Genomic DNA, 23,875 nt, shown 5'->3' with positions numbered 1-23,875 from the left:
TTGTCGCTTCTCCGCTCTGGCCGCAGGAGCTGGGATCCCCTCCCACACCTCCCTCCCCCTCATCCCTCCGCCTTAACGCTTTCACGGCCGGGGCGGAGAGACCGGCATGGGGAAGGGGACCCAGGCGTCCGGGTCAGCTGGGGAAGAGACCGGCATGGGGAAGGGGACCCAGGCGCCCGGAAGGGAGCCCCCAGAACTCCCTCAGATGTCACGGGGGAGAAAGGAAGACCGGGAAGAGGACCCAGGAGTCCGGGTTTTCTGGGGAAGAAACCAAGAGAAGGAAGGGGTCCCAGGAGTCCGGGAGGGGCCCCATAGCTCTCGGCTCCCAGCACGAATTGGACGCAGGTGTCCAGGAGGGAGCCTCCGCAACCCCCTCAGATCTCAGGAGGAGGGGAAGCGAAGATGGGGAATTGGACCCAGGAGTCCGGGGTGGCAATGCTCACCCCACCTTCGCTTGGGACGGCGAGCTGTGACCCAGGCTCCGTGGGGTTAACTGACTGGGGGAGGGGCGGAAATTATCCGCCCCTCCCCCCAACTGGCTGTTCCCTGCAGGACCAAGAGTCAGGTAAGGGGGGGGGGGAGACAAAAGAGAGAGGGGGACGGGGGGGCTAGTCCCAGCTACCTCCCCAGCCCCGCGGGTGCCCCTCACTCCAGACCCGCAGCCCCCTGCTAGCCCAGCCCTGCCGGGAATATGCCCAGAATCACTCACAGAGAGAGAGCCCCCCGCCCCCCCCCCCAGTCACAGGTACACAACACCCACACCCGCAGCTAGACCCACACACAGGTCACCTGCCCCACACAGCTCCGAGACGCACCCGTCCCCCCAGCAGCCCAGGACACTCACAGACCAAAGCTGGGTTCGTGTTCACCCAATGAAACTCCCTTCCCAGAGCCGGGGATACCTGGCAGCTGGTCTCCTAACTCGAGAGTGGGGGTCTAGTGCTTAGAGCAGGGGGGGCTGGGAGCCAGGACCCCTGGGTTCTACCCCAGCTCCTGGAAGGAGAGTGGGGTCTCCTGGTTAGAGCAGGGGGGCTGGCACCCAGGATTCCTGGGTTCTACCCCAGCTCCTGGAAGGAGAGTGGTGTCTAGTGGTTAGAGCGGGGGGGGGGATACTGTCACACTGGGCCAGTCCCTACCGCTTTAAGTGCCTCTGTTTCCCTTTATGATGATGGGGATAAAAGGCCTCAGGGGAACCAGAAACCAAAATCTCATTAAAATAAATGGGAGCCGGGTGCCTAACCCCCTTGGGCCCCACAGCCCCTCCAGCCTGAATGGGGCTGGGAGATTGGCCAAGGGGAAGAGTCACTGTAGGAAGAGAAGGTGCTGGGATGGGTCGTGTGGGCTAATGACCTACAGCCTGAACCCCCGGGGGGAACATCAGCCCCCTGCTAGCCCAGCCCTGGGCTCCCCCCAGCTCTGCCAATGCCCCTCACTCCCGAACTGCAGCCCCCCTGCAAGCCCAGCCCTGCCGACACCCCTCACTCCCGACCCGCAGCCAGATTCTCTCATCCTCCAGCAGGTTGGCCAAGGCCCAGCAGACTCATTTGTCTCTCTGCGGCTCGGAGTAGATTAGCCCATCAGCGCGATCCACTCCTCACTTAGGGGAGGCAGCCACTGGGCTATAATGGTTTCCTGGAAATTCACCGCCCCACCAGGAATCCTCTAATGGAGTCCAATTCCTGACACAGACACAGCAAAGCGCCTCTTCCCCATTTAACCCCCAGGGGGCGTCTTTGTTCACCCAGGCCCCGCCCCCTACATGGCCACAAGGCCATTGTACTGGGTAGACCAATTGGCTGGGTAACCTGGCCTGGAGTGGGGCCTAGTGCTCAGAGCAGGGGGTTTGGGCGCCAGGACTCCGGGGTTCTCTCCCTGGCTCTGGGAGGGGAGTGGGGTCTAGTGGTTAGAGCGGGGGGGGGGCTGGGCACCAGGACTCCAGGGTTCTCTTCCTGGCTGTGGGAGGGGAGTGGGGTCTAATGGTTAGAGCGGGGGGCGGGGGGGGGCTGGGCGCCAGGACTCCAGGGTTCTCTCCCTGGCTCTGGGAGGGGAGTGGAGCCTAGTGCTCAGAGCAGGGGCGCTGGGTGCCAGGACTCTGGGGTTCTCTCCCTGGCTCTGGGAGGGGAGTGGGGTCTAGTGGATAGAGTGGGGGGGCTGGACACCAGGACTCCAGGGTTCTCTCCCTGGCTCTGGGAGGGGAGTGGGGTTTAGTGGTCAGAGTGGGGTAGTTGGAGGAAGGCCTGGGGGGCGGGGGGGGGAGTGGGACTGAGAAGAAGCTGATCCAGAGCTGAAAAGCTGGTTGGGCTGGTTCCCCTTAGCTCAGCGCCGGGAGCAAACCCCCTCCCTTCTCACCCCATGGGCCCCACCTCCCCCCCCCCCCGTTCCTCCACTCCCAACTCTTCCCTGCATCCCCTCTTACAGCGGGATAGGGGTCCCCCATGGAGGCCACGTCCCCAGAACCCCCCTCCCCCGTGGCCCCTCCTGGCCCTCGCCTGCCACTCCCACTCTCTCACTGCTTCCACCCCTGCCCCCTGGGAATCGCAGCCAGTGTCTGCCAAGCCGCCGGGGCTGGTACTGTGCCCACTAGCAGGGGCTGCGGGTTGGGAGTGAGGGGCACCGGCAGAGCTGGGGGTGGGGGGGCAGGGCTGGGCTGGCAGGGGGCTGCGGGTTGGGAGTGAGGGTCCCACCCGGTCCCTGATTCCCCTGCCAGTTTCCCATACGTCACAGGAAGGGCCTGGCTGGCCGATAAGCGCCCACGCCCCGAGCTGGTGCAGACCCATGGCTCCAGATTTCCTTCCTGCTGCTGAGCCCTGCACCGGCTGCTCCCTGACCCCAGGGCCCCGCAGAGCAGGGCGGGCCCAGGCCGGGGAGAATCCCTCCAACCTCCTTCGGCTTTGCTCCTGTTCTCCCCCATCTCCATCAAGGGGCTGTAATGCTGCCTGGTGGGGCAAGAGGGGATTTGCAGAGGTGCTGAGCCCCCTCCCCCAGCTCCGCTTCAGGGGTGCATGATACCCAGTGGTGCATGGCTGCCGGGGGCACGGAGGGGTCCCAGATAGGTCTGTCCCCAGCTGTGCCTGGCCTCGGAGCGGGCAGCCCCCATCTGGGCAGAGCCGTGGGGGGGCCATGACCCAGCTGGGCCTGATCTTCCCCCCCGCCCCCGAGACTGTGTGGTGGGGTTTCCAGAAACGGAGACGGCCGAGATCCCACCTGCCGGGTGGAAACATCACATCCCCCCACCTCCATCTCTGCTCCGATCCTGGCAATTGATTCAGCCCTAGCCCCACACCCCACCAGGCAAGTGCATGGAGCAGGGGGGCGAGGGGGGCTGTGCAAGGTGCATCAGGGCTCAGCTCCACCCCAGATGTGCATGGCTCCAGACTGGGCCAGTGCCCAGATGTGTCCCAGCCCCAGCTGTGGAGGGCGCCTGGCTGCAGGGGAACCTTCCTCCTGCTCTTTCACCTGGCCGGGAAGCGGGAGGGGGCGGGGGTGGCGTTGCTTTGCCAGACAGCAGGCCAGCGAGTCTGTGAGCCTGCGGCTTGTGAAGGTCCCAGCAGGACACAGGAGCCCTCCCGGTGCAGAGAGACACTGAGATGAGACCGAGTTAACCACAGCCTCAAACTGGGCCCCTCCGCTGAGCGTCTGAGCCACTTCTCCCCACTCAGCAGGGCTGCAGGGCACTGCCCAGGGTGAGCGCAGCACTGAGATGCCCATGGCCCCACCAGGATGGACCCAGCTGGTGTGGTGAGCGGGCCAAGTGCTAAGACGGCAGATCCCCCCACTCATGCCCTAGAGCGCATGGCCCTGAGGTTTCCCGCCTTGCATCCCCGCTGCACAGCCAGGCCTGGAACCCACCTTCCAGACAGATGCCCCCCTCCCTCCCAGCTGGGCCCTGACAGTGCTGCTCCTATTGCTGCTCCAGGGGCTCAGGCTGGTGAGTAGGGGGGGGCATCAGTGCTCCAAATGTGCCCAGCCCCAGGGGCCCTGATCTCGGTCAGGGGTGGGTTTCACCAGCTGGCTGGATCAAGGGCCCGAACTAACTCCTTCTCTTGGGGGATCTGCCAGGGGAGATCATCGGGGGACAGGAAACCCGGCCTCACACCAGACCCTACATGGCCATCGTGAGCATAGAGGTAAGGCGAAATTGGGTTCCTGATCCGGGAGGACGTGTTGGTGACGGCAGCTCATTGTAACTGCAACCTGCAGTAAGAAATGCAAGAGCCCCTGCCCCGGAGCCAGCCAGTCCCCACCCTGGGGCCAGGCCAAGGCCGGCACCCCCTGCAGGGGAAAGACCCTGGTGGGCTGGCTTCTGTACATTGAGCCTGAGTACAAGGCAGCATCTACACCCACCTACTTTAGTGAGCTTAACAACCTGTGACGCAGTGGGAGATTTTCTTAGTCTTTTGCAGGAACACGGCGTGTGCCTCAGTTTCCCCGTGTGCTGCGTGTGTAACGAGGGGGTTGGAGAGGGGAGTTAGTTGTTGCAGAGGACTGGGGAGACCTCACCTAGCAGTTGACCCCGGACAACGGCCAGGAGATGGGGTACCCCAGCAACTGGTGACCAGGAGGCCCAGCCCAGCTTGGAAGTCAGCCCATCCTGGCCAGTGGGAGGACAGTGGGCGGAGGAGAGAGGACCCCAGCGACCAGAGTAGCCGGTTCCAGCCGGTGACTTTGCTAATGCCTCATATGCAGCCTGTTGTAAAACGAGGCAAATATCTAGATAAGTTGATGTCCCCCCCGGAAGAGCTCTGTGTACCCCCAACGGCATGTGAGCCCCTAGTTGAGAACCACTGATATAGGCAGGAAGGAGGGGGCAGCTGGACTGGGGGGAGAGAGAGCAGCCAGAGCCCATCTGGATGTGGGGGAGAGCTAGATGAACTGGGCTGAGGGTTACTAGGCCCGAGGGCCCGGAAAGTTTCCTGTGCTGGGTTCAGACGTTCATTAAACCTCCTGTTTTCTGCTGGCTGAGAGTCACTCCAGTCTCGAGATCAGGGTGGCATTATTCCCTCTGGGCGTGGAGGCCCCGCGGGGGCCAGGGTGTGTGGACTTTCTGAGGGGGCCCATGGCGAGAGACAGGTGTGCTAAGGCTCAGAGGTCCGGCCCAGGAGGCGGTGGGGCCAAAGGGCCTAACCCCAGCGAGAGAGAGTGCACCCTTCATGGAAGGCTGTCACGCCAAAGGAGGGTTACTCCCAGGAGCTGTGCGGAGCTGGGAAGCATGAATCCTGTGAGTCTAGGACAACTTGGCAGCAGAAGATGGTTGGTGGATGCACCTTGTAGACAGTTGGCTGCGAGTGGAGGGGCTTGCAGTGAGTGGCTGCCAGCGATAAAACAAGGAAATTAAAGGAACCAGCAAGGAAATGGCCTATAACCAGTTCTCTAACAGGCACCTTGCACCCCTGTGCAGGGAGAGAAGGCTGAGCCGCATTGGGGGGCTCACTCAGGGGCAGCTGATTACCCGGCTGGTGGAGAGTGACCAGTCCAAGGAGCAAGATCCAGATCCCAGCAGGGCACCTGGACAGACTGGGAGTAGTAGGGGGACCCGGTTCCCCAGCCAGGAGGGCGACTTCCCAAGCTGAGTCCCCTCTGCCTGGCCCCCGGTGGAGGTGAAGAGATGGAAACTGGAGCTAAGAGTGATGGAGCTGGAACAACGGAGGCTAGCAGACCGCTTGGAGCAGCGGTAACACGAACTGGAGTTGGAGGAGAGGTGGGCCAAGAGGACCTGCTATGCGGTAAGTGGGGAAGGACCCCAAGATGCCAATTCTGGAGGAAACCTAGATCCTAAAGTGTGCCCAGCGGAGATGTCGATGCCGACCTCACTGCCTGCGTGAAGACCTGTGACCTGAACCAGGTTGACCCCACGGACAGGCTCTGCTGTCTAAACCCCGGCTTGGTCCCAAGGCCATAGGGACCAAGAAAGCTGGCTAGATTGTCAGGCTCAACGGGTAGTGATCAATGGTTTGACGTTTAGTTGACAGCTATCAAGCAAGGTGCCCCAGGGCTGGGTCCTGTGGCCGGTTTTGTTCAACATCTTCATTAATGATCTGGAGGATGGGATGGTTTGCACCCTCGGCAAATTCACAGATGACACTAAGCTGGGGGGAGAGGTAGATATGCTGGAGGGTAGGGATAGGGTCCAGAGTGACCTAGACAAATTGGAGGATTGGGTCAAAAGAAATCTGATGAGGTTCAACAAGGACAAGTGCAGAGTCCTGCACTTAGGACGGAAGAATCCCATGCACCGCTACAGACTAGGGACCGAATGGCTCAGCAGCAGTTCTGTGGAAAAGGACCTAGGGGTGACAGTGGACGAGAAGCTGGATATGAGTCGGCAGCGTGCCCTTATGCCAAGAAGGCCAACGGCATATTGGGCTGCATTAGTAGGGGCATTGCCAGCAAATCGAGGGACGTGATTATTCCCCTTTATTCAGCACTGGTGAGGCCTCATCTGGAGTACTGTGTCCAGTTTTGGTCCCTCCACTACAGAAGGGATGTGGACAAATTGGAGAGAGCCCAGCGGAGGGCAACAAAAATGTTTAGGGGACTGGAACACATGACTTATGAGGAGAGGCTGAGGGAACTGGGATTGTTTAGTCTGCGGAAGAGAAGAATGAGGGGGGATTTGATAGCTGCTTTCAACTACCTGAAAGGGGGTTCCAAAGAGGATCAGTCTAGGCTGTTCTCAGTGGTGGCAGATGACAGAACGAGGAGTAATGGTCTCAAGTTGCAGTGGGGGAGGTCTAGGTGGGATATTAGGAAACACTATTTCACTAGGAGGGTGGTGAAGCACTGGAGTGGGTTACCGAGGGAGGTGGTGGAATCTCCTTCCTTCGAGGTTTTTAAGGTCAGGCTTGACAAAGCCCTGGCTGGGATGATTTAGTTGGGGACTGGTCCTGCTTTGAGCAGGGGGTTGGACTACATGACCTCCTGAGGTCCCTTCCATCCCTGATATTCTATGATGGAGGGGAGTTCAGCCAAATGGGCAGTGCAGAGGCTGGGGACTATGAATGTTCAAACAGGCTTTTCCGCTTAAGTTTGAATGGACTCCTGAGGCAGATAGGAAAAGATCCCGGGGTGTACGAGAAGCCCCCAGGCATCACGTACAAAGAGGTCACCACCCAGCTGGGGGAAATATCTCTGCAAGGGGGGACTAGCAAGCTCCATGCAGGGGGTGCCCATGAATGCCAGAACAGGCAGACCACCTCCATGGGGCCTGAGATGTAATTACTGCGGTACCATACTCAAAGACACAGGGAATCTTCAGCCAGGAGACCCCTCGAAGGGTTAACGTGGCCAAGGGAAGACAGCCTGTAGGGCAGGCCAGAGAGGGAGTTGTGTGTTTATCCCCTGGGAGAAGCAGGGCCTGGTGGCAGGCTGGCCGGGGAGGGGAGGCATGCCAGACGGGCGTCCACCCCAAGCCCAGCAGATATGTCTTCTTGTGCTCTCCTGGGTGCAGGCCCCTCTGATCCCCAGTGGGAGCGGTAGGTGGGAGTCAACGGGGATACAGTCATGGGGTGGAGAGATTCTGGGAGCAAGAGACCCTTGTTGGTGTGGGGCAACCCCACCGGCTGCTGAGGGGCCGTGTAACTTGGGGGAAGGCTCCCAAATATAAAGCCATTCACCCTGCCTTTGGCTCAGATCCCCGTGCAGACACAGGCAGGATCGGGGAGGTCTCCGCTGGCAAGAGGATTGCAGGGAGGAGCCCGATGGGGCAATTGCCACCTCATCCCCCCCAGAAGTAGATGGGAGGGAAGTCCAGGGGCACTGGAACATGGGCCCTGAGGTGATGATGGCATGGCCGAAGTGGTGGGCCCGGACCAGGGAGTGCTCGGTGCAAACCTAACCCTGGCGGGGTGCTCGGATACCCCGGGTTAAAGTGTCTGTAGTGAGGATACAGCTAAGATGGGGGTCCCAAAGAGGGGGATGGGTTGGAGAACTGGACCGGACGGCATCCCCTCAGTGGCACCAGCGATCTACCCTACAGGGGATGTAACGCCTCCAACAGGGGGGAGCGAGTTAGCAGAGACAGGGCTTAACAGGGCTTAGACTAAGGCCCTGTCCCAAGGTGGGGAAACTAAGGCACAGCCAAGAGGGCTGGGCCCCGAACCCAGCAGCTGAATTCCAGACCGAGCAGCAGAAGGATCCCTCCTAGAAGAAGCTGAGGGCCCTTGTGGGCCACAGTGTTGCAAGATCCTGGGGAAGGATTGCAGGGAAAGATCCATGTGAGAGAAGGGACCCAGTATCAGAAAAAGGCTCCCTGAGGGAAAATTGAACCTTGTGGTTTTAGAGGGCAGCTGGTGGTTCCCCAGAAGTCCCGAGGGTGGCCAGATGTCCTGCTTTTATAGGGACAGTCCCAATATTTGGGGCTTTTCCTTATATAGGCACCTAGTACCCCTCACCCCTTGTCCCAATTTTTCACACTTGCTATCTGATCACCCTAGAGGGGTCAAGCATACCAGGCGAGGTCTTCTGCAGAACTTTTACTGCCCCAGGAATTCACAGGGGTCCACCCTTTTGAGTTGTTGTGTGGAAGGAGGGTGAGGGGACTGCCGAGGAAGGAGTACTGTGGAAAGGGATCTGGGGATCATAGTGGACCACAAGTTAAATATGAATCAACAGTGTAACACTGTTGTTAAAAAGGCAAACATCATTCTGGGATGTACTAGAAGGAGTAGCTGGTGGTAGCGTGGCTGAGTGGTCTAAGGCACTGGATTTAGGCTCCAGTCTCTCTGGGGATGTGGGTTCAAATCCCACTACTGCCAGAAGAAGTTTTGCGGGGGAGGGATAGCTCAGTGGTTTGAGCATTGGCCTGCTAAACCCAGGGTTGTGAGTTCAATCCTGGAGGGAGCCATTTGGGATTTGGGGCAAAAACTGGGGATTGGACCTGCCTTGAGCAGGGGTTGGACTAGATGACCCCCTGAGGTCCCTTCCAACCCTGATATTCTATGATTTCTATGATTCTATGAGTGTTGTAAGCAAGACACGAGAAGTAATTCTGCTGTACTCCGAGCTGATATGGCTTCAGCTGGAGCATTGTGTCCCGTTCTGGGCACCACATTTCAGGAAAGATGTGGACAAACTGGAGAAAGTCCAGAGAAGAGCAACAAAAATGATGAAAGGTCGAGAAAACATGGCCTATGAGGGAAGGTTGAAAAAATTGGGTTTGTTTAGTCTGGAGAAGACAAGACTGAGAGGGGCCATGATAACAGTTTTCAAGTACATCAAAGACTGTTACAAGGAGGAGGGAGAAGAATTGTTCTTCTTAACCTCTGAGGATGAGACAAGAAGCAATGGGCTTAAATTGCAGCCAGGGAGGTTTAGGTTGGACGTTAGTAAAAACTTCCTAACTGTCAGGGTGGTTAAGCACGGGAATAAATTGCCTAGGGAGGTTGTGGAATCTCCATCATTGGAGGTTTTTAAGAGCAGGTTGGACAAACACCTGTCGGGGATGGTCTAGACAATACTCAGTCCTGCCATGAGTGCAGGGGACTGGACTAGATGACCTCTTGAGGTCCTTTCCAGTCCTACAGTTCGATGACCCCCGGACTCGACGGGAGACGAATGGAAGGGGAAGATGAATGGGAAACCGGTGGTGGAGGACGTTCTGGGGAAAGCTCACTGAATTCCTGAGTTTGGCCAGGAAGAACCTAGCCGGGGCCCAGGAAAAGCCAAAGAGTGGTACAACAGCCTGCTGGCTCCGATGGCACTGGGGAGCAGGAGAAGGGATCTCGGCTCAGTGCCAAGGGTGCCTGGGGGGGGCCCTGTGAAATCATCAGCCAGCGCAAGGGGGTGAGTCGTGTGCTGGGGCTGCCCGATTGGGCGAGTGCACCAGGTCATGCTTTGACGGGGAGACGTTGCTGTGGCCATGTGCGTGGGCAGGGGAAGGAGAAGGGGAAAGTAAACCTCTGCCCTAAGCCAGGAGCTGGCCTCCTGCTGGAATCAATCCCCCTCTCTGACCAGCTAACCCCAATCCGCAGGCAGAGATCAGAGGGGCTGTGTTCGTCCCTGCAGCCGGGTGCCAGCCAGCCAGCCTGGGCTCACTAATCGCGCTGTCCATGGGGGGAGGGGAGATGTTCCCCATTCACAGTCACCGGGAAAACAGCCCAGGACCCAGAGAGAGAGAGGTCAGAGACATGCTGGCTTTAGGGGCAATCCAGCCATCCACCAGCCCTGGGCCTTGCCCCCGGTGCTGGTCCCCCAGAAAGACTGGTCGATCTGACTCTGTGTGGACTATCGGAAGCTCAGTGCCGTCACCACGTTTGATGCCTTACCCCATGCCTAGGACTGATGAGATCCTAGACAAGTTGGGGCGGGGGGCATGACCTCGCTACCATGGATCTCACCAAGGGCTACTGGCAGGTGCCTTTGGACCTAGATGCCGGGTTGGAATCTGCTCTCATCACCCCTATAGGCTCTTTGGATTCCTGGTCCTACCTGTCGGCCTCAATGGGGCACCTGACAGCTTCCAGCGCCTGGTGGATCAATTACTAAGGGGGATGGAGGACTTTGCCCTAGCGTATATTGATGATATCTGTGTCTTCAGTCCGACCTGCAAAGACCATGTGACCAGGTGAGGAGGGGGCTGGGACACCTCCAGGATGCAGGACGGATGATAGAGGCCGGAAACAGTAAGGTGGTGATGGCAGAGGTGCCGTACGTGGGCCGCAAGGTGAGAAGTGGCTGTCTAAAGCCAGATCTGGCCAAGGTGGAGGTGAGCAGAGATTGGCCCATTCCTCACACAAGGAACAGGCGCTGGTGGGGTGGCAGGGCACTATTGGAGGTTTGTACCCCACTTCAGCTCCCATCATAGAGCTCTGTAGGGAGGTCGAGCCAGACAAGGAAGTCTGGACCAAGCAGTGCCAGAGGGCGCTCTGTGTGGTAAAGGAGGTGCTAATGCTTGGGCTGGGGCAGGTAAACCCAGACTTGGACATGCGTTCAGGGTGTCCAACGAGGCCTCAGATGCAGGGCAGGGCTGCACCAAGTGAAAGGGACTAATTCCAAGCCCTGAGATGGAGTCTGATCCTCCAGGGTTATGACATGGAAGTGGTCCATGTTGATGGGAATTCAAATGTTACAGGCAATGCTTTGTCCTGGAGAGGGGTACCTGAATTTCCCCAGGTCACTGGCTGAAGTGACCCCGCTCAGTTCAGACTTGAAGGGGGGAGTGTGACGAAGTGGGGAATTTTCTTCGTGTTTTGCATGAACACTGTGTGTGCCTCAGTTTCCCTGTGTTCTGTGTGTTTAATGAGGTGGGAGAAGGGGGGGGCGTTGTTGTGGCACACCAAGGGTGAACTTACCTAGCAGTCAAGACACCAGACAATGGCCTGGAGATGGGGTACCTCAGCAACTGGTGACTGGGAGGCCCAGCCCAGCTTGGAAGGCAGCCGGTTCTGGCCAGTGGAAGGACAAAAGCCTGAGGAGAGAGCACCCCAATGACCTGAGCAGCCAGTTCCAGCCTGTGAGAGAGTGAAACCTTCATGGAAGGCTGTCCCTCTAAAGGGGATTTCCTCCCAGGGACCGTGCGGAGCCGAGGAGCGTGAGTCCGTGACACAACTCATGACTGAATCCATTGGCGAGTCTGCAGCACCTGCATCCCCCTTGTGTTTCACAGCACCATCACCGTGCTGCGGGGCCCCCACAACATTGCAATAGATGAACTGGGGAGGCGGAAGATCTGGGTATGTCGCTGAGTCCCCCACTGAGAACACAATGATGAGACATTTCAAAATGACCTCACACTGCTGCAGGTACCACCCCCATCCCATCACCCCGCCCCCTGTGACCTCACACTGCTGCAGGTACCATCCCCATCCCAACAACCCACCCACAGTGACCTCACGCTGCTGCAGGTACCGCCCCCCTCCCATCACCCCATCCCAGTGAGCACGTGGCATCACAGTGTTGCACAGTTGTCATGGGGATGCCCCATCTAGTCCCATCTGGCCCCATCCCCTTGGGGCAGATCCATCCCCCAAGAGGAGTTTGATTTCCCTTCTCTCTCTCCCCTATCAAAGCTGAGGCACAAGGCCAAGCTGACACAGGCTGTGGGCACCATCCCCCTGCCCCAGCGAAGGTGAGGAGGGGGCTGTGTGCTGCATGGCCTGCTGGGGCTGACTAGTACTGAGGCAAATGCCCGGACCTCCACCACTCTGCAGGAGGTGAAGCTGAAGGTAATGGGGAAGGGTGTGTGTCTGTCTTGGTCGTATCCGCCCTATGCCCCATCCAGGATGCTGTGCATGGGGGCCCCCAGGAGAGGAAGGCGTCATTCTGGGTGAGTGTGGGACAGGGGCACATGGTGCCCGGGACAAGGTGCTGCTTGAACAGGAGACCGACAGGGCTGGGCAGAATGGGGAGAGCAAGGATCCATGGTAAGCCAGGCAGATCCTGGGAACCAGGAACCAGAACTGACTAGATCCTAGGACCCAAGGATGAAGGTTAGAAATGAGGGACTGGAACTGGCCAGATCCTAGAAATCAGGGATAGGGGCCAGCTGAGTCCCTGGACTGTGGAGTGGGAGCCCTGGGCACGTCCTGGGAGTGACTTGACCGTGAGTCCCCAGGAAGCGGGGTACAGAGGTGTATTTCAGGAACGTGAATACAGAAAGCAGACCTCCCTTTGCTTGGACATGTGTAACCCCACACTTGCTGTTTGCATCTCAGGGCTACTCCAGAGCCCCCCTGGTCCATGATGGGAAGGCCCAGGGCATTGTCTCCCATGGCAGCGCTGATGGGTCAGCACCCAGGGTGTTCACCAGAGTCTCCAAATATGTGTGCTTGGTCAAGAAAACTCTGCAAAAGCTGAGGCCTTAGAGGGGAGTATCCATCTCCTCTAGCGTGATTGGGTATTGCAGAAGGATGGCTGACTGGCTGGCATGGTATTGTGGATGGATGGATGGAGGGATGGACATTGCAGAAGGGTGGATGGAGGGATGGATGGATGATGGACATTGCAGAAGGGTGGAGGGAGGGATGAATGGAGGGATGGATGGACATTGCAGAAGGGTGGAGGGATAGATGATGGACATTGCAGAAGGGTGGAGGGACGGATGATGGACATTGCAGAAGGGTGGAGGGATGGATGGAGGGATGATGGACATTGCAGAAGGGTGGAGGGATGGATGGAGGGATGATGGACATTGCAGAAGGGTGGAGGGATGATGGACATTGCAGAAGGGTGGACGGATGGATGGATGGATGATGGACATTGCAGAAGGGTGGACGGATGGAGGGATGGATGGACATTGCAGAAGGGTGGACGGATGGATGATGGACATTGCAGAAGGGTGGATGGATGGATGGACGGACATTGCAGAATGGTGGACAGATGGATTGATGGATGGAGGGATGGACATTGCAGAAGGGTGGACGGAGAGATGGATGGACATTGAAGAAGTGTGGATGGAGGGATGGATGTGGCAGATAAGAAGACAGACAGCTGGATATTGCAGACGAAAGTCGGACAGAGAGCTACTGATGTTCCAGAGAAATGAACAAACAGCAAGTTGAGCCTGCTGTGAGATCTCCCCCCCCGCCCCCGTCAGAACTGTACTTGTCCCATCACCTGTCTGCCCCGCCGTGTTTGCTGCTTCATTCCATGCCCTGCTTTGTATGACCTCACAGAAAGTTACACAATTAATGTGTCACCTTCTCAGGCACGGAATGAACTTGCCAAGCCTTGAAACTGGGAGCTGTTGCTGTGGCGACCAGGCTGAACCAAGTGAGAGAGGATGGGTGGGCTTGTCCATAAGGCACTGGCAATGGGGCACAGTACCCCTGTGTTCCAGCCCCAGCTCTGTCACTAGGCCTGGGCTTTGCAAAGAGGTTGAAGCCTTAGATGCCTAAATCCCATTGGATTGAGTGAAGTGCCCAAACCCCTTGGGTGTCTGTGAAAATCCAGCTTCCACTGGGCTTGTTTCCCCATCAGTACAATGGGGATAAGACTCCATTGTGCGTTTGTCTCGGCTATGAATTGTGTGAGCTCTTGGGGCTAGGGACTGGCTCTCACAAAGTGACTGCCGCATCAGCACAATGGGGACCTGATCTCGGTCGGGGCTGGGCAGTGCCCAGCTCCAATCTCAGTTAGGGCCTCTAGGTGCTCTGTGTTGAAAATATGGCTAATAAAAATAACCATAACCTCCACTAGGTGGCTCTGGTGCCCTGGAAGTGACAGAACCAGAGATCGAAATGAAACAGGAAAATTAACGTTGAAAATATCAACTGTACAGGGCTCCTGGGTTCTATCCCAGCTTGGGGAGGGAAGTGGTGTCTAGTGGTTAGAGCAGGGGAGGCTGGGAGCCAGGATTCCTGTGTTTTCTTCTCAGTACGGGACAACATTTTTCTCTTGATTGTCAATGGCTTTTCCTTATGTCCAGGATGCTGGTCTGCGCTGCTGGGTCAAACCAAGATCCCTCTGAACTCTGTGAGATTCCTCTGTGTAGCTGAGAGTGAAAGGAGATTGAGAAGTATCCCAGCCAAGTTGTTGGAGTGCCCTAAACAATGGTGGCTGGGAGCCAGGACTCCTGGGTTCTATCCCAGATCTGGGAGGGGAATTCGGTCTAGTAGGTTAGAGGAGGGGGGCTGGGAGCCAGGACTCCTGGGTTCTATCCCAGATCTGGGAGGGGAATTCGGTCTAGTAGGTTAGAGGAGGGGGGCTGGGAGCCGGGACTCCTGGGTTCTATCCCAGATCTGGGAGGGGAATTCGGTCTAGTAGGTTAGAGGAGGGGGGCTGGGAGCCAGGACTCCTGGGTTCTATCCCAGATCTGGGAGGGGAATTCGGTCTAGTAGGTTAGAGGAGGGGGGCTGGGAGCCGGGACTCCTGGGTTCTATCCCAGATCTGGGAGGGGAATTCGGTCTAGTAGGTTAGAGGAGGGGGGCTGGGAGCCAGGACTCCTGGGTTCTATCCCAGATCTGGGAGGGGAATTCGGTCTAGTAGGTTAGAGGAGGGGGGCTGGGAGCCGGGACTCCTGGGTTCTATCCCAGATCTGGGAGGGGAGCAGGGTCTAGTGCCGGGGTGGCCAACCTGAGCCTAAGAAGGAGCCAGAATTTACCAATGTACATTGTCAAAGAGCCACAGTAATACATCAGCAGCCCCCCATCAGCTCCCCAGCACCGGCAGCTCTGCCGATCAGCACCTCCCCCACCCTCCCCGCACCTCCCGATCAGCCGTTTCCTGGCGTGCAGGAGGCTCTGGGGCGAGGGGGAGGAGCAACGGCACGCCAGGCTCAGGGGAGGGGGCGGGAAGGGGTGGACTGGGGGCGGGGCCTGTGGCAGAGCAGTGAGCCCCCCCCCGACACGTTGGGAAGTTGGCTCCTGTAGCTCCAGCCCTGGCGTCGGTGCCTAGACAAGGAGCCGCAGGTTAACTTCTGAAGAGCCGCACGTGGCTCCGGAGCCCCAGATTGGCCACCCCTGGGCTAGTGCTTAGAGCAGGGAGGCTGGGAGCCAGGACTCCTGGGTTCTACCCCAGCTCTAGGAGGGGAGGAGGGTCCAGTGGGTTAGAGCAGGAAGGTCTCCATCCCTGCTGCGCCCGTGTGATGGGGGCTGGGATGGGGCAGTATCTCCTCCCCTTTCCAGCACTGAGGGCTCCAGGCAGGGTGGTCACCGGCCAATCCAGACTTCTTACCCCCACAAGCAAGCAGAGGCTGCTGCCTCAGGTGTGTTATTGCATTCCAAGCAGTATGTGGCCCATGGGAACAAGATTTCCATGAGGAACCAACATGAAACAATGAGGCTGGTCCAGCAAATCAGGCTATGTGGGAATTTTAAATGATGGGGCCCGGGGCCTTGGCCCTCCAGGGGGCACTGGCTCCCAGCTGGCCCCAGGGCAGGGGACTGGCTGGCTCAGGGGTGTGGGGAATGGGACATGGGGCCAAGGCTGGAAGCGAGGAGGGCATCTGTGAGGTGCTCAGTGGGGTCTCTGCTGCCTTACCCACCACCTTCGACGTTTGGGCGGTGCAGGTTGTCCTTGGGGCTGAGCGGGTCGTCCTGCTGCCAGAGGGCCAGCAGCTGCGCCAAAACAAACCCTGGAGAACGGCTGCCCCAACCTGCCCATGTCCCTGAGGGATGTCCCATCCTGAGGGTCTGGGCCAGGGGGGCTGGACCCCTTTGAACCCCTGGCTGCACCCCAGAGGTCTTGCTGTTCTGGGGTCACCTCATTGAGAGCCTCCCCCCCGAGATCTTCCATTTTGGGGGTCATCCCACTGAAAGCCTCCCCCTCCAGAGATCTCCTTGTTTTAGGGGTCACACCATTGGGGGCCCCCATCTCTGGCTCCCGCAGCCCATCTTTGGGGGCAAGATCACCCAATGCTGAGCCTCCTGGCTCTCTTAGCTTGTATTCAGAGGGTTCCCTTCTGAGTCCTCCAAATCCTCCTCTCCCTTGACACCCCCAACTCCTCCCTAGGGGTCATCATCCCATGTTTACTTCGCTCCCCAGCTATACCCCAGGTTCCCTAGCCCCACTCTGGGAGGAGTCACCCCAATTTCAGACCCTCTCCCTCCATTCTCAGATCCCTCCCCAAAATCCTGGCTCTGGGGGGTGTCACCCCATTCTTAGTGTGCTCCCTTATTTCCCCAGATCCTCCCCCTCTCTGCGCGGGGATGCCAGGAAACGTTTAAGATTCATGAGCCGGCCAGCGATGCTGCGGGAACATGACCAAGCCTTTCAACAGAAGCGAGCACCAGAAGTATTCGATCCATTACATGAGCAAGGCTTTCAGCCCGAATTAACACCGAAAGCATCGTATTCTGAAAAGCAACAAAGCAAAACCGTTATCAGTGAAAGGCTGTTAATGGTTTTGTATCCATACAACATTGCAAATGTTTTTAAATGTACAAAATATGATTATTTTCCTACCATGACTGGCAAAAAGCTAAAACAATGCCATGGGCTCTCCCCACATCTGCAGACTCCAGAGCTGCACAGAGGAAGTCATGGGTAGCACCCGAGAAAACCGAGGCCATGACGTGGATCCGATAAAAAAACTTTGTGAAGTGAGATTTATATTGATGGGTAAGGCTAAGATTTTGTCATGGATATTTTTAGTAAAAGGCAGGAACAGGTCACGGACCTCTGTGAATTTTTCTTTATTGCCCGTGACTTTTACTAAAAATATCCGTGATCAAATGGGAAGGAACTGGGCAGCTGCAGGGTGGCTAGGAGCTCTGGGGCCCCCACCATGCATGGGGGCTCAGAGCTCCAGGGTCCTCCTGGCACCCGCAGCGGAGGGGAGCTGAAGAATCCCCCTGACCCCTCCCCAGCCGTGGGGAGTTGCGGGAGTCCCCCTGAACCCTCATGGTGCCCAGGGCTCTGGGGGTCTCCGTGCTTCTCCACAGCAGAGGGGAGCTGAGGGGATCACCCTGCCCTTCCCCCGTGGCGGTGGGCAGCTGCAGGGATCTGCCTGCCGCCACTGCGGTGTGGAGCTGCAGGCATTCCCCTGCCCGGCTGCGGCCGCAGTGAGCTGTGGAGCTCCCCCTGCCCCGCTGTGGTGGCCAGGGAGCTGTGGGGTTCCCTCTGCCCCACGACGGTGGCCAGGGGCTGCTAGGATCTCCCTACCCCATGGGGGTGACCGGGGAGCTGACGGGTACCCCTGCTGCCCATGGCGGCTGAGAGCTTGGGGGCCTGCTGCCTCAGGCAGCGGGGGTACCTTATAGCCCCCTGTCACTGCAGGAGGTGGTGGGACCCTGCAGCTCCCAGCCACTTAGGGCTGAAGTCATGGAGATCTTTGGAAGTCATGGAGCCTGTGACTTCTGTGACCTCCATGACAAAATCGAAGCCTTATTGATGGGTCATGCCTCAAAAAGCGCCACAAATCGAGGGGCTGCCTGGGTGGGGACAGAAAATGGAAACCGGGGGAGGTTTTATGGCAGGCCGGGAGCTGTTTGGTTCAGGGATGGTTGAAGGGTTGGGGTGGAGCATGGGGTGGAGGTTCTGCCGCTCCTTGCATCCCTTTGCCAGGGGTGATCCATGTGTCTCCAGCCTAAGCGGGTGGTCCTGGGACAGCCGGTCGCCGGATCCACCTCTGGTCCCTTGGTGGCTTCTGAGCAAGAACGTGCTGTGGATGAGGTGCCTCCTACTTGCTCGGCCATGCTAGAAGATCCCGGAGGCTGGAGAGCCTGGCTTACATTCGCACATTGAGCCAGCTCTGCAGAACGACTACCAGAGGTGGATGATGGAAGAGCCATGCGACAGCAATTTACAACTCCCTTCGGCTTATTCACAGGATGCTTTGTGATAACAGGGCCTACAAATTTACCCCAATTGTTAGCTTAACTGTGAAAAGTCAGTGGAAGTTCGTAAGACGTCACAATAACATAGAACAGGTGGTTTCTGCGATTGGTAATAGAATTGGCGGTTCAATGACAGGGTATTTTTAAGGGAAAAAAACTTGTAAAAACCAAGTGTTTTAAATTGTTGAAGGTTAAGTGGCTGAAACAGACTTCCACTGAAATGACTTCTTGGGTAACCCCCTCTTGTTAAGAGAATATCAGCTGAATTCAGGCTGAATCTCAAATCAACAGAACCAAGGGCTGTTGCAACACCTGGCTTTTTGTGATAGTATCCAATAGTTTCTGTAGTTATTCGCTGCGTGTCGGATGGCACCGTGCTTGGGGTGGCCAAGTGTCTGGTTTTTGACCGGAATGCCCAGTCGAAAAGGGACCCTGGCGGCTCTGGTCAGCACCGCTGACCGGGCTGTTAAAAGTCCAGTTGGCGGCACAGTGGGGCTCAGGCAGGCTCCCTGGCTCCGTGCATCTCCCGGAAGCGACCGGCATGTCCCTGCAGACCCTAGGCACGTGTGTGATAAGGGAAGCTCTGCGTGCTGCCCCTGCCCCGAGCGCCACCTCCGCAGCTCCCATTGGCCAGACATGCTGGCCGCTTCTGGGAGGAGCACGGAGCCAGGGCAGGCAGGGAGCCTGCCTTAGCCCTGCTGTGCCGCCACCCAGGAGCTGCCTGAGGTAAGCGCCACCTGGCGGGAGCCTGCACTCAGAACCCCCTGCACCAGGTCAGAACCCCCTTCTGCACCTTAACTCTCTCCCAGAGCTCGCACCCCCTCCTGCACCTCAACCCCCTGCCCCGTCCCTGAGCCCCCTCCCACACCCAGACTCCCTCCTGGAGCCTGCACCCAGACTTCCTCCTGCACCCCAACCCCCTGCCCCATCCCTGAGCCCCCTCCCACACCCAGACTCCCTCCTGGAGCCTGCACCCCTACCCCCTCCTGCACCCCAACCCCCTGCCCCGTCTCTGAGCCCCCTCCCACACCCAGACTCCCTCCTGGAGCCTGCACCCACACCCCCTCCTGCACCCCAACCCCCTGCCCCGTCTCTGAGCCCCCTCCCACACCCAGACTCCCTCCTGGAGCCTGCACCCACACCCCCTCCTGCACCCCAACCCCCTACCCCTTCCCTGAGCCCCCTCCCACACCCAGATTCCCTCCTGGAGCCTGCACCCACACCCCCTCCTGCACCCCAACCCCCTGCTCCGTCTCTGAGACCCCTCCCACAGCCAAACTCCCTCCTGGAGCTTGCACCCACCCCCACACGCCAACCCGCTACGCCAACCCAGAGCCCCCTCCTGTACCCTGAACCCCCCATTTCTGGCCTCACCCTAGAGCCCGTACCCCCAGCTGGAGCCTTCACCCCCTCCCGCATCCCAACCCCCTGCCCCAGCCCAGTGAAAGTAAGTGAGCTTGGGGGAGAGTGAGCGATGGAGGCATGGGGGCTGGAGTGAGTGGGGGCAGGGCCGCAGAGAAGGGTCATGGAAGGGGCAGGGCCTTGGGGAAGGGGCGGGGCAAGGGTGTTCAGTTTTGTGCAATTAGAAAGTCGGCAAGTCTAACAGTGCTAGGGATGCAGGCGAGATCCCGTGATGGGCCAAGTTGTCACAGTGGCCGAGTTGTCTTTACAAATGGTGGTGGTGAAACAGGTGGGCAGGGTCTACCATAGACTAAAAAAGTCTGGGATGTTTTACCATCTTTGGGTGTTGCAACGGGTTCATGCCAGCAAAAGCGATTCCAAAAGATCACCGGCTTGTTGCTTCTCTTTGAACAGCGGCCACACGCTTGAGGAAGAATGCGCCCAGGGCAGACAGTTTTCTCCAAGTCAGCAAGCTTACCCACTAGTGGGTTCAACTTCCATCCTCTGTGTGAATGCCCCACTTTAATTGTGTCAATGGTAAAGAGGGGGCGGGGGGACTTTTTCCATCTTTGCCCATTCTGGGCATACAGCCAAAGCAGGGATAACAGCTGGTTTGTTCTTAAATCTCTTACAACTATAGAAAAGCCGCAGTTTTCCATTTCATTTTAGCTACAAGGGAAGTGAGTTGTAAGTTCGTAAACTTTGTTCACATTTGAAAGGTTTAACTGTCATTTTTCTGTAATGTTGGATCAAGTTAAGATTTGTAAATCCCAATTTTAGGATAAGGAATTTGCCACCCTTAAAATATAGTCAAGTATTTTTCTCACCTTCCTCTAAATACTTCAACTGAAATCAGATTTTGGCTTTTGTAATTGTGGTTTTATGAACAAATTTCTGATCCTAGGGGGAACAGGTTCATAAAAGAGAGGGGTTGTATTGCGCTAACAGGGCCTACAAAGTTACCCGAATTGGGAGCTGAATTGGGAGAAGTGAGTGAAAGCTCATAAGATGTTGCAATAACCAACAGTAGCAAATGTTGATGGGGAAGGCACAAGGAAACCAGACTGAGAAACAGGATCAGTCTAAACCAAAAAGGCCACTTTGAGATAATCCAAGGACCTTGCTGAAATCATGCTTGTTAAAAAACAGATGATGTGAAGCCATAAATTAATGACCCAAAATTGGTCTGTTGGAGTTTAGGCCTAATTGGTGGACAACATTATAAGGGGATGGGCCATTCCACCCAACACTGCCCTTTTTGGGTCCTTAAAGAAAAAGATCTTTTGGGAGGAAAGCAGGAAAAGAAAGAACAAAAAAGGAAGAAGGAAAGAACAAATGGAGGTTACTGGAGTGAGCCTCACCATCATGGCTGCCACCCCACCCCACCCATCTCCTGGGACCCTAGATCTTCATTATCCTGAGAGACGTCCTGAGACTGGACCAGGCAGAGAGAGGGACCCAGATCATATCATCACCCCTCCCAGCTCCAGCTGAATCCCAAACCCCACCTGGGATCAAACGGGATCAGACTTTAACAACAACAGCTCCAGCCAGTCTCAGCTAACTTCTCTTTCCCCCAAAGGACAGTTACTACCAGCTTTGATGTTGTCTAAGAGTCTGTCAGACAAGGGGTTTTTCCTTCTGAAATCTCTCTCCAGCTACAGGGACAGGGAACAAGGGATGTTGTTATAATGAGAGCCTCACTTAATACTTTACATTTCAAAGGCTTTAACTGGTTTTCCTTATTTCTCTATCTTTAATCAAAGGTGAAAAGGATGTTCAATGGTGTGTTTGCCATGGTCCTAAGCAGGCTGAGATCTCTGTACACCAAACTCTGGACCTTACAAACACTGTTTAATGTTGGACAGTGGCTGAGTTATGTTAAAACTTTGGCTCATATAGTCCATCTAAATTAATACAACAGCTCCCAGCCCCATGCTGGAGCTAGGCAGGCGGACGCGATCCTTGAGTGTATAAGCCAGGGGATATCAAGTTGGAACAGGGAGGTGGGGTCATCTTGGGATATTGTCTTGGTTGACCTATGACTGGAGACTGTGTCCCACTCTGATGTCCACATCTCCAACAGGAAGTTGGCAAATTGGAAAGAGCTACAAGAACAAGCTGCAATCTGGAGACCCTGCCTGGTGTGGGGAGCTCCAAGGAGATCGATCTCCTGAGGGTTTAGTAGGTTGCAGTGAGGCAGAGTGGCCTCCCTCCAAGCCTGAGAGAGAGGGACCATTACACATTCCTTGGTGGGCAGAGCCAGGCTCCCCCGAACCCCTGCTCTGGAAGCAAAGGGGCAAGAAAGGAAGTATAAAGAGAGGGCCGCCAGCTCAGGTGGTGCTGGGCTAAGGAAGGAGGTGGACGTCTCAAGCCCTCTGCAGGATCCCGGACCAGGCACCGAGCTGCACAATGCCCTGCCACGGGAGACGGCTGGGAGCCGCAAGGAATTGCTGGAGCTACTGTTGGCCAACGGGGAGCTTGAGCAGTGGGCCACCCTCCTGGCCCCCTATCTGATGTGGCCAGCCCAAGCGGTGTACTGTGGGCTCCAGGTCGAGGGGATCCAACACTACGGGCAGGTGAAAGTGATGACTCTTGCTGTGCTCAACATCATGCCCCAAACCTTTTGACAGTGATTCCGGGGAAGGACCTACCCACCTGGCGCCCAGCCAAGGAGACGTCTGCCGCCTGAGTGGTTCCAGAGCAAGTGGCACTCGAACAATTTACCCACGTTCTCCCACCCCGGGGCAGGGCCTGGATCCTCTGCCGCTGCCTGGCAATGATGAGTGTGGCAGTTTCCCTTATGGAGGATATTTTGGCCACAGAGACCCCTCTCAGGTCTAGAACCAGGACTGCAACACCGGGGATGACCCTCCCATAGGAAGAGAAGACTCGCAGTCAAAAGAACATCTCCTGGCCTGAGACAGCCCAAAGGGCGAGATATTGTCAACCCTTGTCATGCAGCACCAGCATTTTGAGGAGCATTTGGAGGCCTTGACCTAGTTGGGATGTCCCCAAACCCGGGCAGCCAGCGCACTCTGAAAATTGGCCTGCACGCTCGGAACTTGGTCCCTGTTTCACCTGTGGCTGTTTCAGACACCTGCAACATGACTGTCCCATGATGGACTGCAGCTTTGAGAGGTCTGGATTGGGGAATCTCATGCCCCAAAACAACCCAACGGTAAGGTGACAATTCCCGTGGACATGGGCGGGCTACAGGTTGCCACCCTTGTCAACTCTGGCTGTGGGCAGAGTCTTGTCCATCAAGGGTTCGTCACTTCTGACCTGACCCCTGGGGTTATTCGGCCCCTGTGCATTCACGAGGAAGTGAAGCCCTATTCCAGCACCTGGGTCACTATGATGATGAATGGGGTGATCCAGGCCATGTCGCTGGGCTTGGCACCAAGGTTGGCATACCTCGTCATCCTAGGGCGGGACTGGGGGGAGTTCACAGAAGTCCTGAGTGCTGCAAACGTTGGGACCCTCCCTGCTGGAGGGTGGTCTTCAAGGGAGATCCCCTCTACAGAGTGGAAAAGCTGCATAAAGCCTCTGACCTGAATAACCTGCCAACCCACGTGACTGACCGCAACTTCCCTGATGAAGGGGTCACCCCCATGTCACTGGCTTGTGAAGGGGCCCCAGCTTTGGGAACTGACTTCAGCCAGGCTCAGCAGGAAGACACTACACTTAGCTGGGTGTACAAGCAGTTGGCCTGTGTCAACAAGGAAGTGACAGAACCCCAGTGGGTGACCCAGTACTCCCTTTTTGAATTGACAGGTGACCGCTTCTATCGCATCGACCATGACCTCCAGACCCAAGACACTCAGACCCAGTTGGTCATATTGCGGTGCCACCGACACCCAGGCCTAAAATTTCCCTATGATACCCCTGTGATGGCACATCTAGCGCACGAAAAGACCTTGGTCCAGGTCTTGACACGGTTCTCCTGGCTGGGGATACACTGGGACATAAAGGACTATAGCAACTCGTGCCCTAAGAGTTAACTCACGGCACTGAGGGAAGTGCCAAAAGCCCTCCTCATCTCATTGCTGGTGATCAGGGTCCCATTCAGGAGGGTCGCTATGGATCTCATGGGGTCTCTCACAAAGAGTACCATGGGGTCCAAATATATCCTCATCATCCTTGATTATGCCACCTGGTTCCTGGAAGCAATCCCTCTGAAATATCACAGCCTGAACCATTGCTGGGAAACAAATTAAAGTCTTTCCCCAGGTGGGCCTCCCCAGGGAAATACTAATGGA

At 57.1% G+C, this 23,875-nt stretch overlaps 1 long non-coding RNA gene across 1 annotated transcript; it reads left to right on the top strand.

Moving 5' to 3' along the window:
• The first annotated feature begins 143 nt into the window (after window positions 1-143).
• On the top strand, window positions 144-17,810 carry LOC311529979. Its single transcript, XR_014713890.1, has 3 exons — window positions 144-565; window positions 4,060-4,127; window positions 16,561-17,810. It is a non-coding gene; the product is annotated as an uncharacterized lncRNA (long non-coding RNA).
• The last annotated feature ends 6,065 nt before the right edge of the window (window positions 17,811-23,875 follow it).

The sequence above is a fragment of the Lepidochelys olivacea genome, assembly GCF_965140295.1.
Source record: "Lepidochelys olivacea isolate rLepOli2 genome assembly, chromosome: 13".
In the NCBI taxonomy this organism is placed as follows: Eukaryota; Metazoa; Chordata; order Testudines; family Cheloniidae; genus Lepidochelys; species Lepidochelys olivacea.
Note: the sequence above shows the minus strand (reverse complement) of the source record. Positions and strands in the feature narration are given on the sequence as shown.